Source organism: Cebus imitator, unplaced genomic scaffold (genome assembly GCF_001604975.1).
Source record: "Cebus imitator isolate Cc_AM_T3 unplaced genomic scaffold, Cebus_imitator-1.0 Scaffold109, whole genome shotgun sequence".
Taxonomy (NCBI): Eukaryota; Metazoa; Chordata; class Mammalia; order Primates; family Cebidae; genus Cebus; species Cebus imitator.
Genome location: NW_016107424.1, coordinates 209,257 through 214,824, shown reverse-complemented (window position 1 = coordinate 214,824; position 5,568 = coordinate 209,257). Strand labels below are relative to the sequence as shown.

Genomic DNA, 5,568 nt, shown 5'->3' with positions numbered 1-5,568 from the left:
AGTGAGAAAACACGGCAAAAACAGTAATTAATTTTGCTCCAAACTAATAGTATAAGGGTTTTTTTGTTTTTTGACAATTGATGCTTCACAATTAGAATTAACAGGCATTTAATGACAACCTGAGTATATATCATGCTTTTTCTGTATAATATTCCCATTGTATATATTTGGATTATATGTATTTCGATTGCATAATCTCAGCTTATCTCTGGAGTAGGAGAGTAACATGCTCAATGTTATATAATGAGTAGTCAGGAGAACCAGGTTTCAAATTGAAGTTTATTTGACCCCTATCACAGTTTTCTTTCTGTAATGTAATGCTGTCTCTTCAGAAGTCTTGAAGAATGTACTTATCCTGGGGAATCTTACTGAATCATGATTATGTAAACCCTCTGTTCTTTATTGTTATGCAGTGTAATCCTTAAAAGGTGGGCTTCACGGTCCTCCAGACTTAGAGTTCCTTATTTGATTTTCTAAAAACTGTGAAGAAACTACGTGGGGAAGAATAAGTAGATGAGAGTAACACTTAGAAAGAAAAACAATTATCTCCTATCCTTTTCCCTTACACATGAGAAGTCCTATGCCTCACATCCCAAATTCTCTGATAAATTCTACCCATCCCTAACTTTGTAAGCCACTTTCCCTCTGTTTCTCCTCATTTCTGCTCAGTTTCACATTGCAAAGCTGGAAAGAGTTGACTCCTGGATAAAAGGGGTGGAGAGCCAAATATATCTATCAAATGGGTCATTCCAGAAATCTTTTTAGTTAGGTGAATAAAAAGAAAATCTGGAAATACACATTAATGTTATTCTTTATTTTATTTTTATTTTTTATTTTTTTATTGCATTTTTGATTTTGGGGTACATGTGAAGAACATGGAAGACTGTTGCATAGGTACACACATGGCAGTGTGATATAAAAAAATTAATATTAGGTAATACGAAGTGTTGTGACATTTCTTAAATTTCATTTTGGTGGAATGACCTGAATAACATAATAACTGGTAATATTTCAGCCATATTCTTGAGTAGGTATGCAGAATGCCTTTGTCCCTTTCTGAGAAGGATAGATAGGTCTGAGTTCACCTGAGACGAATATTTTCTAAATTCTGCTGACTCTCTGGCAAGATCCCCCTGACATCATGCCATGGCTGTTATTTATATTTGAAGTCATGCTTTCAAACTATGATGTTTAGTGATCTAATCTCCCTGATTAGGCTTTCACTGTGACAATTGTACATATTTAATTTAGTTTACAAATAAACGCAGATTGATTAAGCTGATTAACTTCACATATATGTTAATTTTACTAATGCTTATCAAGATGATTCACAATATGTCTTCTAAAGAAATCCCCGTATAGCAGTGTGGAAGCAAGTTGTGCTACTTTAAAAGGTAATTGATGCTGTCTTTTTATATTGCTGATTGCATTTATGAAAGATAAATGTGCAAACAATAAAAAGTGGCACTAGAAATAATTGTACTTTCTATTATCTTCCAATCTACTTACTTTTGTAATTTTGGTGAAGCCAAAGCATTAAGAAGCTTTGTGGCATGTGTTAGGGATACAGCAGTCCTGACAATAATATACTTCCATATAGACTAACTTATCATGCCTCTTTGTGTTGGAATCTTGCTCTACTTAACTACATTCCATTCAATTTCCATATATTAATATCTTCTCTATTTCAGATACTCTGTAAGTACAAGGTTGAAAAAAAAATTTGTCCCTGTCCTGATAACTTCAAATCTTCCTGAGGCAGATAGACAGTATATACCATGGACTGTAGTTCAGTGTGACCAGTCTTATAATATATAGGAACAAGTTGCATAAATAAAAACATAGGAGCCTGGTAAGTAGAGGTAGGTGAATTAAGGACTTGAGAAGGATATCTGAGAAAGTTCACAAATCTAGGCTTCAGTAACAGTGACCATCACCTTAATTTCCTTATTATACCTGGACTTTCTGGTGTTATGTTTCCAATTTGATTTTTTTTTTTTTTGGCAGAAACCTGGAGATTCTCTAATTATATTTGGCAATCAGGCCATTTATTATAAGGAAATATTATCGTATTGTTTTAGGCATTGTCTCAATTAAAACACACGCCTCCTTAAAAAGGACTGGAAGACATTCAACAGAAACTTAATAAACACATTTCCATTACACAGCACTTGATCTCAAGAGTGCTGACTACCATAACCGTTATAACAAATCTGTTAGAAAATTGAATAATCTTCCAAATGCTTGTCCACCCTTAATTACTTGGTGTTTTGCTTTCTGAAAGTGTTAACTCATGAAATATAGCAATATACTTTGTTATGTTTTCTGAATTCAAGTGTCATGCCAACAGATGAACTTAATAAATAGCCAACAATAACATTACAAAGCATAAGACTGTGACTATTTTGGAAATCAACTTAGATACAAACCAAGGGGTAAAATCCCATTTTACTCAAAGAGAACCAATTTCATCTAAATCATATTTGTGAAAAATTAATTTATTTGATGAAGTATTTTAAAAGTTATTTGTGATATATGGAGAGGGCAAACTCTTTTAAAGATATTTGAAAGGTTCAAAGTGGGCAAGAGAAATAACAATAGGTAATGACTAATGATTAAAATATAGTAAGAAATAAGCATATATAATCTAAAACTCAACCACTGATATAGGATCTTGAACTTTCAATTATCTAACACATTGAGCTTGGCAAAATCTATATGCCTTTACAAGCCAATAAAATGCTACAGCGAAGACCAGAAGAAAATCTTTGTAATATTTCTGTTGTAGCTAACACAAATAAATTTATTAGATTGTCTTTACTTTTTTTTCTATTATATAATCACATTAAAATCTATGCTCATATTTAAAAAAAATATGTCTTTTATGGTCAGCACAAAGCAGCTAACTCAATTTCAGTTTTTCAATTCTAAACTTGTGAAGAGCAGCTTCACAATTTCAGGACAGGTATGTAAAAAAAAATATCAAATTGAGTGAATTTTGACAAAAATCTGAGCAATTCGGGCCACAGAGAAGATGTAGGCTGTCTGTACATGACAGTAAACAAAACCCTTGGAATGACATAAGTGGGTTGTTTTGAGGAGGACAATGTCAGGGCTTTAAAAAGTTTATAATTTTCAACTTTGTTTCAAAGGAATGATTTAAAGGGAAGCACTTGGCTGACTGTCAGTGAGTCTGGTTTCCATGACACTTTGTTTTCAATACTCCATCTAAATCTGCATGCCTCTTTGGACAAACCAAGCAGAAGAGGAAGATAATTATGGAATGAAATATACAGACTCATTTGAAAGCATCTTCTAGAAATGCTTCTGTGTTATAAAAATAAAAAGCATAGGGAAATCTTTTGGAGAATAAGATATTTAGACAGTATGCTTCAACTTTTTAAAAGAAAGAATCAAATTAGTTCAAGTAATGAAATTTTATTTTCAATGTGGATTATTATAGTCTACCTAAGTGTAACATTATAAGTGATAGATTAAGTTTTTTTGACATTGGTTCTGCCTTTACAAAGTTTGTGATCTCCAATGGGAATAGATGAAATCAAACATCAAATATAGAAACAAAATAAATGCATAACATGCCATGGAAATCTATGGCATTTCAAGTATCTTCAGCATTTGGGTTGATAAGTTGAAGTAAAGATGATCATGATCATAATGGTGCTGCTGTTTCTATAATGGGAGGAGGTAAGAGGAAGAGAAGTATCAGTTGTTCTTGAAGGTAATGCTATTTACTGAATTACAAGTTTGATTGTGTTTTGAATGTTCAATGTTCTATTCCTACGTATTTTCTTCTTTTCGTGGCAATTTTGAATGGAATTCTTTCTGATTTTGCTCCTTGGTTTGACCGTTGTTGGCATATAGAAATGCTAGTGATTTTTCTACATGGATTTTGTGTCCTGAAATTTTGCTGAAGGTGTATATCAGCTGGAGGAGCTTTTGGGCTGAGACAATTGGGTTTTCTAAATATAGAATCATGTTGCCTACAAACAGATCTCTGTTTGTACTTCCTCTCTTCCTATTTGGATGCCCTTTATTTCTTTCTCTTGACCAATTGTTCTCGCTAGGCCTTCCAATACTATGTTTAATAAAAGTGATGAGAGAGGGGATACTTGTCTTATGGTAGTTTCCAGGGGAAACATTCCAGCTTTTGCCTATGTAGTATAATGTTGGCTGTGGGCTTGTCATCAATGGCTTTTATTATTTTGAGGTATGTTCCTTCAATATATAGTTCATTGAGAGATTTTGACATGAAGAGATGTTAAATTTTATCAAAAACCTTCTCTGCGTCTATTGGGATAATCATGTGGTTTTTGTCTTTAGTTTTGTTTATGTGATGAATCACCTTTATTGATTAGCCTATGTTGAACCAACCTTGCATCCTGGGGATGGAGCCTACTTGATCCTGGTGGATTAGCTTTTTGATGCGCTGCTGAATTAAGTTTGCAAGTAATTTGCTGAGGATTTTTGCATACATGTTCACCACGGATATTGGCCTGAAGTTTTCTTTTTTCTTGTGTCTCCACCAGGTTTTAGTATCAAGATGATATTGGCCTTGAGTAGTTTTGTTGGGGGAGCTGAGGTTCTGAGAAGGGGCTGAGCAGGCTCAAAAAGAGATTATGACTGTACCTTTTAACTTTGTAGCTGGAGCACAAGAAGCGTTTGTTTAATGAATGACGGACACATTTAAGATCTGTTTAGATGCTGAGGTTAATCCTGTGAATTGCTAATACAGTTCACTAGGTTTGGCACTTAGTGTTGACTTCAGTATGCTGAGATGAAAACCAACATGCCTAGAGCTAAAGCTCTATAACATTGATGAGTTTGAGAGCATTCGAAAGGACCTGGAGACCCGTAAGAAACAGAAAGAAGATGTGGAAGTCATAGGAGGCAGTGATGGAGAAGGAGCCATTGGTCTCAGCAGTGATCTGAAGAGTCTGGAACAAACGATCAATGATTGGATTGGTTATCAACCCCAACCCAAGCCCAATAATCATTCATCTCAATTTGGAAGTCTTGAATTTTAAAGGTGGATTATCTTGCATGCCAGAGCTGTGGAATGGAATAAAATGATGGCAGAAGTACAAACCAGATTTAGAGAATTGAGTGCTTGCAGTCAAGCAGAATGTCAAAGATAAATGCTTCTGCATGAGATTACTGATGCTTAACTTGCACTCTAAGCTGGAATCCAAACTCTGGTTTGTCTCTGGAAAATTTGATTCTGTAAAACTGATCTGATTTTTTGCTTTTAAAAATAAATATATTTTTGAAAAAAAAAAAAGATGATGCTGGCCTCATAAAATGAGTTGAAGAGGTATCCCTCCCCCTCACTTTCTTGGAATATTTTCTGTAGGGATGGAACCAGCTCTTCTTTGTACATATGGTAGAATTAGGCTGTGACTCCATCAGGTCCTTGGCTTTTTTTTTTGGTTGGTAGGATATTTATTACTGATTCAATTTTGGAGCCTATTACTGGTCTGTTCAGGGAATCAATTTCTTCCTGGCTCAGTCTTAGGAGGATGTATGTGTCCAAGAATTTATGAGTCTCTT

General features: G+C 34.3%; 1 pseudogene across 1 annotated transcript; it reads left to right on the top strand.

Moving 5' to 3' along the window:
- Positions 1-4,669: 4,669 nt before the first annotated feature.
- Positions 4,670-5,287, top strand: LOC108310866 (annotated as a pseudogene). The gene has a single exon (XR_001827960.2). The product of XR_001827960.2 is annotated as an anaphase-promoting complex subunit CDC26-like (transcript).
- Positions 5,288-5,568: the final 281 nt, after the last annotated feature.